The 13768-nt window shown below is 32.1% G+C and overlaps 1 long non-coding RNA gene across 1 annotated transcript; it reads right to left on the minus strand.

Moving 5' to 3' along the window:
• Window positions 1–10843: 10843 nt before the first annotated feature.
• Window positions 10844–12682, minus strand: LOC126882138 (uncharacterized). Its single transcript, XR_007697162.1, has 3 exons — window positions 12572–12682; window positions 12100–12420; window positions 10844–11777 (listed from the first exon to the last, which is right to left on the minus strand). It is a non-coding gene; the product is annotated as an uncharacterized LOC126882138 (long non-coding RNA).
• Window positions 12683–13768: the final 1086 nt, after the last annotated feature.

The raw sequence follows: 13768 nt of genomic DNA on the forward strand, positions 1-13768 counted from the left end.
GATTTTTCCACATTCTCTATTTCATCTATTTGATTTCGTACGAGTGGTCGTTAAACCAATAACCTTGGATCTTTGGTTCACTGAGTGTGTTTCAAAGATCTACATCTTATGTTTTTAAACATATATTTTACTTACTTTAAGTAATTAGGGAATTAAAACTTGAGACTGTCATTGTCGGATTTGCCGTAGACTTACGCACCTTCTATGTCTAGGTCTCGAATGTTGTTTTTTGATTAGAATGTGTCTAAAGATATTCAACCTCTTGTCTTTACCGACGAGCCCAGAGAGGTTGAAGAGGGCGAAACACATTTCTAAGAACTGGTGTTTGGATCTTTGATTCTATTCGAAAAATTTTTCCCAGCCCGAAATGGTGGATGTGTGAATTGTTCGTAAGGGGATTTTTTCACATTCTCTATTTCATCTATTTATATATATATATATATATATATATATATATATATATATATATATATATATATATATATATATTTCGGGCTGGGAAAAATTTTTCGAATAGAATCAAAGATCCAAACACATTTCTATATGTATATATATATATATATATATATATATATATATATATATATATATATATATATATATTTACATATATATATATATATATATATATATATATTTACATATTTCATATGTATATATATAACTTCAAAGGGCTGTAACTTTTCTTGTGTGCACATTTGTACTAAGGTAAGTTAGGTCCAATCAAACTATTTTTGGTCCCAGAATATGTGATTAAATTTATGACCTGTATTTTGTTACACCCTGTATATATCTACATACTTCGTCTAATTTACTAACTGTTGCGCGTCATCCACGTTGTAGCCTGTGAGGTCGCATGATACCAACACGAAATATTTAGGCGGTAGGTGTGTTCTTTTTTAGAATCACTTTGCCGAGTACACTGGAATTACAGCCACTAGACATATTTTATTATATACGCGTAGAAATAATATTTAAAGATTTCTATTAATGTTAACCTAAAGAAATACACAATAATATGTTTCATTTAATTTGTATAAATGGATTATAAAGCGTTTTTATGAAGCAGATTTGTTCAGATCACACTGTAACTGTAATCGAACGAAGGTGACATTTTAGAATAAATTGGTAACATTTATTTGACAGTTGCGGTGATGACACTTCATATTTGTTTATGTTCTTTACTATAAGTATCTGGTTTATTTATTATATTTACTGTTTTTATTATTTACTTTACTATAAAAAGATCCTCTACTATAAAAATATAAATTTCACCTAATTTTATAACCACTTGGAATAATCGAGGTATCTGACAACTTTTTTAGTTGTTATTGTAGACATACTTATACAAAGAAACCTACCGGCTTTTTGCCAAGAGTTCGGAGCCGTTTTTTAATTATTAACAATGCAGTGCAAAAACACTTGCACTGCAAATCTTAAAAGATTATAACTTAATTCTTGTTCTCTATTTCTTAAGTTTTTACTTATTTACATTGAATATTAAGTTGGATTTATAGTTTGACGTAGCGTAGACGTAGACGCAATGGAGACGTAAGAAACGGACTGGAAACGTAAGAAAATATTATGTCAATTTATAGATCGACGTAGCGGAATTTTTGCGCATGAGTAGAAAGAGTAAACAATGACTTAATTCTAATTCTAATTCAACAACATAGCCTATAAATTATGCGAACAGTAATAAACAAACTTTGTGTTTATTTATTTATACTTATACTATTATTTATTATAATATTTACCTTTTTGTGTATTACATGGATTAGGAAATAAACGAAGATATGCTCCTTGGTGCCGCATGCCGTGGGGTTTCCAACTATTTTGTTTCATTTCCTGGTCTTTAAAATGTTTATTGGATTTACCTATCGTATAATATGTGTATATAACCCCGAATTAGGCTAATAAACAATTCATATTTATCTGAAATATTGAAATGACTCTATGATATATTTTTATTAAATTAATAACTTAACATCCATTGTATTAACAAATAATTAACAAAATTCGAAAATGTTGATAAACAACTTTATCTTTACAAAATTGATGAGGGCGTGTCCACTTTGGGTGACAGAACAAAATTCTTAATTTTGATTGGCCAGACGTAAGAAACGCACTGTAAAAGATGAAAGTTGGTGAACTCTTCCGTTATGTTACGTTTCTCTTATGTTCCGTCAGGCGCTTGCGTTCATCTATAAACACGAGTACACAAAATTCAGTGTTGATCTTTTCCAGTGCGTCTCCGTTGCGTCTACGTCTACGCTACGTCAAACTATAAATCCAACTTTAATTTGTTTTGTTGTATAATCCACGTTTACAATAATTATGTGATATATTTGATTTAAAATGGATTCAGGATCTTTTTATACTTTGGCAACTATGTCAACTTAGATCTCTGGCGTAGATAATGACGTGCAACGGTAAGTAAATTAGATGGACTGTAGGTTATATTTGGTTCTTGGGACATCAAAGTATATTTTTTAGACATTCCCTGGATATAGTCACTGATGTGACATACCTCCGATTTGTTTTTTCATGAGTTTTGTAAGAGAGACTAAAAATTTTTTTATAGTCACCTCCTGTTTTCATATATTTTTTGACATGTTTTGTAGTAAATTCAACTATCTATTTACTACAAAACATGTCAAAATTTACATGTGAAAGCAGATGATCCTAAAAATGGTTTTTCGTCTCCTACAAAATTCATGAAAAAGCAGATAGGAGAATTATTGTACATTACAATTCTCTGATGTTTGGGAAAAACGCGTCAGAATTGCACATCGATAATGTTTTGATGATTTCTACAGTACTGTAGTAGATTCTACTGTACATACAGTTTACATGTACAACAGTTTTTTTCTGGTCCAGAAATCATCAAAACATTATCAATGTGCAATTCTGACTAAGTCCTTTTTGCCAAACATAAATAAACAATCTGGTCATAACTGACCAATGAGCAATTTTAATTTAACCTAAATTACTACTGTTTCTTAAAATGAAGAGCTTACCCCATAGCGTCTCTTATCTAATCTAACAAGATCGTGCACTATTCTAACATACACAGGCACAGCACACAAGCACTATGCTCCGTTTTTCACTATCACCTATCACTCAAACTAGTTCAAAAGGCTTTGTCCTCTTCAATCTTCTAGTTTGCCCAGTGTATCGAGGAGCTGGATTTCCTCGATATTCTTGAACTTATGAAGTTGTTGCTCCTGACTTCCTGCTATCTTCTTGCTATTTGTTGATAAAGTAATAACTTATTATGCATGGACAATGTGGACTTTCTTCCAACTAGCCAATACACTTTTTATATCTCTCTTTTGCCTTTCATAGCCACAAGGCTATACATTTCCTTCTTGTTTTTTTTTGTAGACCACTTTCAGCTGATTCTAAAAAAAATTAAAATGAACGGTAATTTTTCTATTCTTTACAATTAAAAATCAAAAGAAATAGGTACTATTTACAGGTAATAATATGCATGCATAAATGATTCGTTTCATAAAGAATAAAGAAAATTGAAAACGGATTTTATAATACTTACAAAATTGTTTAAATAAGAGATCCAGCCAGAGCCCAGAGCAAAAACTAGCAGACAGTACAGCAAAAAAGCCACTAATTTCCATTTCCCACACCCCCTTATCGATGCATTTTTTTCCAATCAAAATTTTTACTAAATTTTTAGGTTATCGGTTATCTTATGAAAATGAAATATGAAATGTGATGACCAATGACCACGCGACGCTACATAGATACTCGCGCGGCAAATTTGAAAATGAACGCAAATTGAACAGTAAATGGCCTCTCTTAAAATCTTGTAATGGAAAATTTTACCCCTCCAGGAAGACATTGTACTATGTTCATAGAATATCTTGTCGTAACTTTCCACCCATAATTTAATCAGATATCAGAGAGATGTTCACGGGATAGAACGGTAGTACCTAAATTCCTGGAATGTTTTGTGTTGTTAGGATTAAACTTTTATTTTATTATTCTTGAATATTTCCTATTGTTGTAACCAATAATTTACAAATAAGATTTTCATTACATTACATAAAATCAAAAACATGTTTTGGATATTAAACTATATAGTTTATAATTGTAATAATTGTATATACAATTTTGAATTAAGATTTAACCTTTTCGATTTAAACTACAGTAAAACCTGTGTTACCGGCCCCCTGCAAACACCGGCCACCTGTACTAACGGCCAGTTTAAAAGTTCCCCAAACCAATTACAGTAAAACCTGTCAGTACCGGCCACTAAAAATGAAAAAGCTATTGGCCGATATAGAAAGGTGACCGGTATTGCTAGTTTTTGTAGTCTAGATATAATTGGTTTGGGGAATTTTTAAACTGGCTGTTAGTACAGGTGGCCGATTTTATCAGGTGGCCAGTAACACAAGTTTTACTGTATATCTAGACTACAAAAACTGGCAATAACGGCCACCTTTCTATATCGGCCAATAGTTCTTTCATTTTAGTGGCCGTTACTGACAGGTTTGACTGTATTTCATTAACGTAAAGTTAACGCGTAAGTTAATATTTTATTGAATTATTTTGCTATTTGATCCCGTAATTGGTATAATGTGTCCAATATAATATATAAGCGTTCATAAAACGTCCGTATTTCGTCCAGTATGGACGTTCAAAGGACGTCCATATTTATTCCGTCCGAAGGACGTCCAACGTCGGACGTCCAAAGGACGTCCATATTTATTCCTTCCAAAGGACGTTTAACATGGGACGTCCAAAGGACGTCCGTTTATAGTCCATGGACGTAAGGACCAAAAATGGACATATTTTGGACGTCCAAAGGACGTCGTGTGCTATTAGGGTATATAGCTGTGTTTTCTTTTCTTTTGATATGGTTTTTGACCAAAGTAGTGAGTTTAAAGCTTCTATTACTTTCTTTCCTTTCATAATTCTTTTCTCTATTTCGAATTCTGTCCTTCCACTTTGTTGGATTCTCGTTCCAAGGTATACATAATAAGAATAAGAGCTGGCTCAATAACCATACCATTGTAACGTCCTGATCGTAGCAAGACCAGAGTATTAAGTAACACCACACTGCTGGTAGGAACGAGGGGAGGAATTCCTCGAACATCCCCTAGGATATTCAAAAGAAAAACGTCCACCGTTCCATCCATCAGAATGGTGCCCTGCCCGAGTGCTCAGCCCTGGGTTCGTTCCCTGTTCATTCTTCCCTCACACCGATCCCAGAAAGGTACAGGAAATAAAAAGTTTACCAAATCATTTTATATACACTATTTATTCAGATAAAAAAAATTAACAAAAATCATTCTATTATGTACAGGCAACCAAATTAACTTTCTGAAACTGTGGCCGATACCCTGCTGGTCACCGGCATAAAAGTTATAAAGATAAGAAAGGTACTCAGCTTTAAGTGCTCTTGTCGGAGTCACACAGTTCTTATGGGAGGTCTCCAATCTCTGCAGAACTTTCTGTTGCTGTTGGTATTTGTGGGAATTCTAGGACTATCTTGTTGAAGCCATTCTTCTGATGAAGTATTTTCAATGGAAAATAAGCCACAATTTTACCAAAAAAAAAAAATGAATTTATTAACGTTTCGACGCCCAAGTCGGGTGTCGTTGTCAAAATACAAAATAATACTTAATATAATAATAATACAAAATACCCGACTTGGGCGTCGAAACGTTAATAAATTCATTTTTTTGGTAAAATTGTGGCTTATTTCCCATTAAAAATACTTCATTATAAAAATGCCACAAGGAAATAGCTTCAGAACAACATTCTTCTGATGCATCAGTAGATCAGTAGTTGGATCCAGGATACTGTGAGCAGGGGCGGCTCGTGATAGTAGAAGGTGGTGAGGCACACTACACCTGAGGATTTTATTATGATGGTTAGCTTCTCTTTAATGGCCGGAAGGTCGATTTTGTGACGTTATAACGCTAGGACGAAGCTAGGACAAATAATCCCTGACAAAAAATCCCCACAAATTATCCCTGGACAGAAAATCCCGAGACAAATAATCCCCGGACAAAAAATCCCCACAAAAAATCTCCGGACAAAAAATCCCCACAAAAAATCCCGGGCAAATAATCTCCACAAATTATTTAGACAAAATATCCCCACAAAAAATTCCGGACAGAAAATCCCTAATAAATATTTGCTGCCGATTAGTTCTCTAAAAGTTTTCCCGGGAATGCGATTGACTCAAATGCTTTCAGCCTCAGTGTATGGAGTTATTTTGAATTCCAATTCCATATCGAAAACTTCAAATTTTACGTAACACAAGAGTGTGAGATTTTTCAAAAATCGTGGAAGATATGGGGAATGACGTAAGGCTGTGAGAATCATGCTCCAATACTCTGATTTGAATAACTATGTTCAAAACATTGCCATTGTCTAAAAAAATTGTGGGGATTATTTGTCCGGGATTTTTTGTGGGGATTTTTTGACCGGGATTATTTGTCCGGGGATTATTTGCCGAACCCTCGCTAGGGCGTCTACAACTACAGCTATTAAAATATTAAATAACAATTTTATTCGCAAAAGAATAGCAACGAAAGCCTCCAACAGGTTCACACTCATAGGAGCTGTTTTTTAGCTAAAAATAATTACTATAATACCACATATCAAACCAATATGAATCAGATGTTTCGTCCTTCCTTGGTCTCATCAGCGTTGTGTGTGTATATGGTTGGGATATTGACTGCGAAACCTAAGGCTTCATTCGCCTAATCATATTTACCTTTGATTCTTATAACAAAAATAAAATTTATGAACATTTTATATCAATAATATTAATGTTTTTAAACAATATCAGTATGGTAAAAAATTCTACATCCTAGAATTGGCAAACTTGCAAATCACATAATATTAATGTTCGTACACAGTTTTCCAATATTATCCAGTTCCATATCCAGTTCCGAATCCAGTGGTTATATTTCTCCCGTATTGTCCAGTGTCGTTTCCAGTGATTGATTCTCATCAGCGTTGTACAGCCAAATTAAGCAAACTTTACATTACATACCTACTACATGACAACAACGGACAACTGATTCTGTTAATATTAATCAGTTGCCAAAATGAAATTATTTTAGGCAAACAATATACCAATAAACACGCGATAACTCAATTTTAGAACCAATCTTATATTGTAAATGTATTGAATATACGGAAATACAAACAAGCAAGTGAGCAAATTACTGTTATATTTTAAGATTGATTTTTATGTTAAGTAAACTAAGGGTTAAACTTCGTTTTTTTTGGTATTTTATTTTATGTTTTTTTTATATAAAAAGCGTGCTTATAAAATGCCACAAAGCCAGTATGCCATTGATAAAATCTTCTAAACATAATCTAAACTAATATAAAACTATTATATATCTAAAACTACTTTACAAAACTACAATACAAGCGTCCATAGCAAGTAAGGGAAGCAAAGTCAAGTAATTAACTTCATAACTAAAAAAACACATGTTGAGACGTGCCTCAAGGATGGATGAATTTCGTTCACAGAATTGGTGGCACATTTTTCAAATTTTGCCGCTTTTACTGTCCCATTTTAAGAACTGGTAGTATGCTAGACAAGGAGGTTTGAAGCAAGCCTCATCTGTAATGATTTGAGAAAGTTGGAATGAGATGCATGATGCATATAATACTGGCCCGTGGAAGACGGATACAAAGATAAAGAGTAAGGGCCGTACCGATTTTAATTTTTTTCATAAAAATAAAGTTATTTAGGAAATTTCAAAAAACTAAATTATATTTAAAAAACTGATTATGAAATACCGAAATAACGTAAACTGTAAAATAACGTGGATTGATATACTGGTGAGGCACTGCCTCACCTGCCTCATAGGACAAGCCGCCACTGACTGTGAGCTGTTGCGAGATGTCGCTGTCGCGTTCTGCTCTCCAAGATAGTTTTCTCCAGCTACAGTTTGCTTCCCCATGTAGTGTTCGCCTGCAGCTTTATTCCCAGGATAGATGCTAGAAAAATTCATACAAATATCAGTTTTCTCCCAAAAGAAAAGCCTGATCAGAAATAAGGCTGAGTATCCAAAGAAATACGAGCTCAACAAAATCTCTGATCACAGCGTGGCATTAAAACAAATAAGTAGAAACAGAAAGAAATAAAATATAACTGTATGTACAATTAAGAAAGTAATATATTATATACCAATAAAAAGAAATAAAATTAGAAAAGTTTGTATGCTTTATTTCAAGGAGGAAAGTAGGTATCTGCTGTGCAAAAGAAATCAGTAAAAAAACTGAGACTTAAAACTAGATAATCAAACTTACCCGTATAACGACCTAAGCACAAACACAATAATTTATGCGATATTGTCACTCCTTTACGTGACAATGGAAAAAGCATGAGTACAAATTTGTATCGGTTTAAATACCTTAAAATAATTGAAGAAATTAATTTGGGGAGAGATTAAATGTCCAGCAAACGACGGCACTGTTGCCAGATTTACTTTTTTCCTTTTAGCGGGAATTTTAAAATTAGCCTAATGCCACTTTGGTTCTGTACGAAGAGAGTTCTTTATTCTCAAATATTAATATAACCATAACCTTACTTTTACAAGTGATTAGGATTATTTTATTTTTTATTTACATGTAAATATTGAATCAAATATTATGTACTATGTCATAATAATTTAAAACTCGTGGTGCAGTCTTTTGAAAAAAAAATGAAGCTCAAGAAATATACTTATATTATGTACTTGTTTACAGTACAAATTATTTTTTAATGGCAATAGAGATTTACGATTTCAAAAGTGAAAATGTGTTGGATAGTATAGATGGACACTTTTTTATTTTAGTATTAAGTGGATATAATTTTCAGAATATTAATAACATATGTACTAGTATTAATTTGTATTAGTTTTGATATTAATTCTCATCATGTATCTGGCTAAATAGCTAAGCGCTAAAGCCACAAAATAAAAAAAAAATTGAAAAAAAAAACATTATTAGTGGCGCAGCACCTTTACTTTACCTGGTGGCGAGGCGAGTTGTTAATTATATTTTCTTATTGTGGGCATTTTGTGACGTCCTAGGAAGTTATATAAATGACGTCTTTAGGCTGTGAAATTTTAACCATAGAAAGACATCTTTATGGCATCATATTCAATTGGCGTCTGCATTACATCAGGATATTTGCTGGGTGTACACAACTAAACAAATTAGATAATATTAACAAATATGATTTGCTACCTACAAATGTGTTAGTGCTAAAAATACATAAATCATGACATTACATATGAAACACATTAACCACCCAATTGAAAATGTTTGTTTTGGTCTTCAGGCTCCATAATATAAATATAATTATTATGGATACATAAGGTAATATATGAAATATATATTTTAGTATAGCCCCCCTTCGGTAACAAGCTTTAAAATTTTCGGTGACCATGACGTATGGGTAGCGTCACGAAGGTTTCACCAAAGTTACTGATGACACATAAGTTGTGTCAGTAGTACTGTGTAACTAAATAAATGATTTAAGTATGTGGTACCAGCCAAGTGGCGTTTGTTCAAGATGGTCACTGAATGTGTTAATCTGGTCATGCACAGAGAGCTATACTATAATATATTATTGTTATATCTCATATCACTCACTGTAGTAATAAGTGAGCCTGCATACACGGAACTATAATATATATTATGATATATATAACGATATGAGATATAATATAATATACAGGGTGTAACAAAAATACAGGTCATAAATTTAATCACATATTCTGGGACCAAAAATAGTTCGATTAAACCTAACTTACCTTAGTACAAATGTGCACATAAAAAAAGTTACAGCCCTTTGAAGTTACAAAATAAAAATCGATTTTTTCCAATATATCGAAAACTATTTGAGATATTTTATTGAAAATGGACATGTGGCATTCTTATGGCAGTAGTATCTTAAGAAAGGAATATAGTGAAATTTAGACATGAAATTTAGACATCCCATAAAAATTTTATGGGGGTTGTGTTCTTTTAAACGCCCCCAAACTTTTATGTACGTTCCAATTTAATTATTATTGTAGTACCATTGGTTAAAAACAATGTTTTAAAAACTGTTTTGCCTCTTAGTACCTTTTCGAAAAATCGAGTTTTTATCGAGATATTTTGAGTATTTGTCAAATCCACCACATATTTGTATATGGTTAAGTACGATTATGAAGACTTTGTAATAATATGAAAATTTATTTATGATTTACATTTTTAGGTATATTTTGAACCATATTAAAAAAGAAGCCACATCTCGATAAAAGGTGCCTTATCAGAAAAATACAGAGGCAAAAAAATTTTAAAACACTGTGTTTAACTAATGGTACCGCAGTAATAGTTTAATTGGAACGTATACAAACATTTGGGGGGTTTAAAGGAACAAAACCCCCATAAAAATTTTATGTAAACATATTAAAAAAGAAGCTGCAACTCGATAAAAACTGTCTTATCGAAAAAATACCAAGAGCCATAAACGTTTTAAAAATATTGAATTTAACTAATGGTATCACAATAATAATTTCATTGGAACGTACACAAAAGTTTGGTGGGTTTAAGAGAACAAAACCCCCATAAAATATTTATGGGGTGCACAAATTTCACTATAATTTTGTTTTAAGATTTTCCTGCCATAAGAATGCCCCATGTCCATTTTTAATAAAAAATCTCTGAGAGTTTTCGATATATTCGAAAAAATCGATTTTCATTTTGTAACTTCAAAGGGCTGTAACTTTTTTATGTGCACATTAGTACTAAGGTAAGTTAGGTTCATTCGAACCATTTTTGGTCCCAGAATATGTGATTTAATTTATGACCTGTATTTTTGTTACACCCTGTATTATAGTATAGCTCTCCATGTGTGCCAAGTTTTAAGCTTAACTGATAACAACTGATGGATACTTTTTTGTCCAAAATTTTATGGACATTTTATGATATTGGTATTAATTCCACAACCTTTCCTATAACAATAGATTGTTGGATGTTATTGCAGTAGTTCTACTGGAAATACTTACTAAAATTGTATGTACCTGCATCACTTAGAATTCTACCCAAAAAGCTATTATTAATACTCTCTAAAACATCATTAATACATCTGTATACATAAGATTTTTTTCAGAATCAGATATTTTATTAAGATTTACTTGACATGTCCTATCTATGTGCCAGGCACTTAAAACAGTCTATTAGGAACAGAACCCGTTACATTTGAGCAGGCATTGTAAAAGGTGTCAGTTATGTCTGATATGAAAACACTCAACTGTACATATAATGCCATCACACACATGTATTTAAAAAAAAACTTGGTAAATAAAAGTAGGTATCTTTTCTATTTGAAAATAAGAAAGCATTACGAAATCCATTCCTAAATTCATTTTTTACTAATACTGTCGTAAGTTCAAAGTCATAAGAAATGAGTTCATGATTTCCATCTATTGCGATAAAAGATTTACCAAACTTAATTAACATTTCATTTTGGCACAGCATTCATGAAAATAAGACAAAAATCATAAATAATGTTAAATTCAGGATGAATATCCATTAGTATGCCCTGTTGTTTGTAAAATAATATTGGACATGACGTAGTCTGTAAGCATTTGACCCAAAAATGAACACTGGTTGCGTCATGTTTGTACCTATATCCATCTTTCATATCATTGCCACAAGGGTGTTTAATGTTTGTGACGTCTTTTCTTGTAAATAAATCAATTATTTTTAATTCACCTCCTATGCTGTCCTGAACAGTCTGAAGTGCACTAAAAAAGTAAAATATAGGTATATTAGGAGAATCAAAAACACTATGATAGTTTAAAATTGTAAACTGTAAATATTCATGATTAATATCTAAAAAGTGGTTTAGTGGTAACAATTTTGTTTTAAAACATATTGTATATTAACTATTTAGATCGGAAATAAGCCACAATTAAATTGAAAAAAATAATTTTATTAACGTTTCGATACCCAAATCGGGTGCTGTTGTCAAAATACAAAATATATTAATTAATTGTAAAAATGCCATAAGGAAATAGCTTCAGAACAACATATTGTATATGTGTAAATATTTAATATTTTACTTACATTTTTGAAAAAACTCTCAAAATAAACTTTGAAGAGATATTTATCTGATTTTGGTATATATAAGTACTCTATATCATCCTCATCTCATAATGTGTTTTAAAATATGTTACTCCACAACAATCAGTTTCAATGTTTTTAGATACTATTATTCTTCGACTAGTACAGGAAATAAACATTTTGCAGGATTCTTGGGATTTTAAAGCTCTTTCTCGATCGTGTTTTGTAGAATAATTTTTTGAGGATTGCATACATTCATAATAAGATGTTTCATGTTCTTGTAAGTACTCTTGTTTTCTTCCTGTGCCATCCACACAGTAAAATCTACAAAAACAACATAACAGGTGATTACATAGGCAGTTATACTACTTATAGCTTACTTTGTATCTACTCTATTATCTAGTATTAGCAAATATTCAACATCAACCTTAATACTTAAAAAATAAATAATAATGTGGAAGTTACAGGTACCTACCTAAAAGTTTTTGATTTGCAATTTTATCAACTGGAAAAGACTGTAACATAATCAGTTTTAAATTATGAAACAGTACAATATTATTTGTTTCAATATTTACATGTGAATAATAATCCTAACCACTTGTAAAAGTAAGGTTAAGATTTTTGAGTTGAGAGAACAGAACTGTCAAATTTAAAACCAAATTTTAAAATTCCCGCTAAAAGGAATCTGGCAACAGTGCCGTCGTTTGCTGGACATTTAATCTCTCCCATTAATTTTGACGATAGTAGGGTCGCTTGTAGAAATATATAGTACGAGGGACAAATACCAAGCAGAGCTTGGTGTAGCGTTCAATCGGCTGATTGAAACGTTACACCATCCTCTAGTTGTAACTCATTTTTCTGCCCTCCTATACGCATATATTTGATTTTCTCTGTATTAACGTATATGCCCCATTTTTTGTATTCTCGAAACAGCCGGTTTGTCATAAATATTAGATCATCTTTATCCTGGGCAATTACCACCTGATCGTCAGCAAAACACAGTGTGTATAGTATTGAGTCGTCGCTTAGCTGTATCCCCATTCCAGAACATGATTTCCGCCACTTATTCAAGACCTCATTTATATAGATTTTATACAGTGTTGGCGATAAGCTGCATCCCTGTCGTAGATAATTTTTGAAGTTCTATGTATAATAATTAGGGCTACGGAATTTTCGCAAATAAAAACATGAATTTCGCATTTACTTTTTTTATAATTACAAAATTTCGCATTTATTTCGTATTTATTTTTAACTACGAGTAAAACAAAAAACATTAATTAAAAGCTAACATCGTTGTCATTTTGACATTCGACTCTTTAAGAGCTGTTCTTCGATCTGTCACTGCAATATTATATTTGCTGAAGAATCGTTCTGCGTCTACGCTGTTCGTTGGACTCCAGATGCTCTGTAATGCTGCTTTAGCAAATGACGGAAAACTGCACTGTGTAGCAATTGTGTCACACAGATATAGGCCATCTGCCATCTGTTGCAAATTCTTTGACTCGATCACTCAAAATTGTTTTACGGCGTCCCATTTTAGGGGATACTTTAAGTAACTTTATTTTACTATGAAAACTTTCTTGATAGACTATGTTCTCACTCAGTAAAAATTGACGGAATGAGCACCCAAGTAGCAATTTTTCGACGCATTGGTTGTCAGTACAAACAAATG

The sequence above is a fragment of the Diabrotica virgifera genome, chromosome 3 (genome assembly GCF_917563875.1).
Source record: "Diabrotica virgifera virgifera chromosome 3, PGI_DIABVI_V3a".
Classification (NCBI taxonomy): Eukaryota; Metazoa; Arthropoda; class Insecta; order Coleoptera; family Chrysomelidae; genus Diabrotica; species Diabrotica virgifera.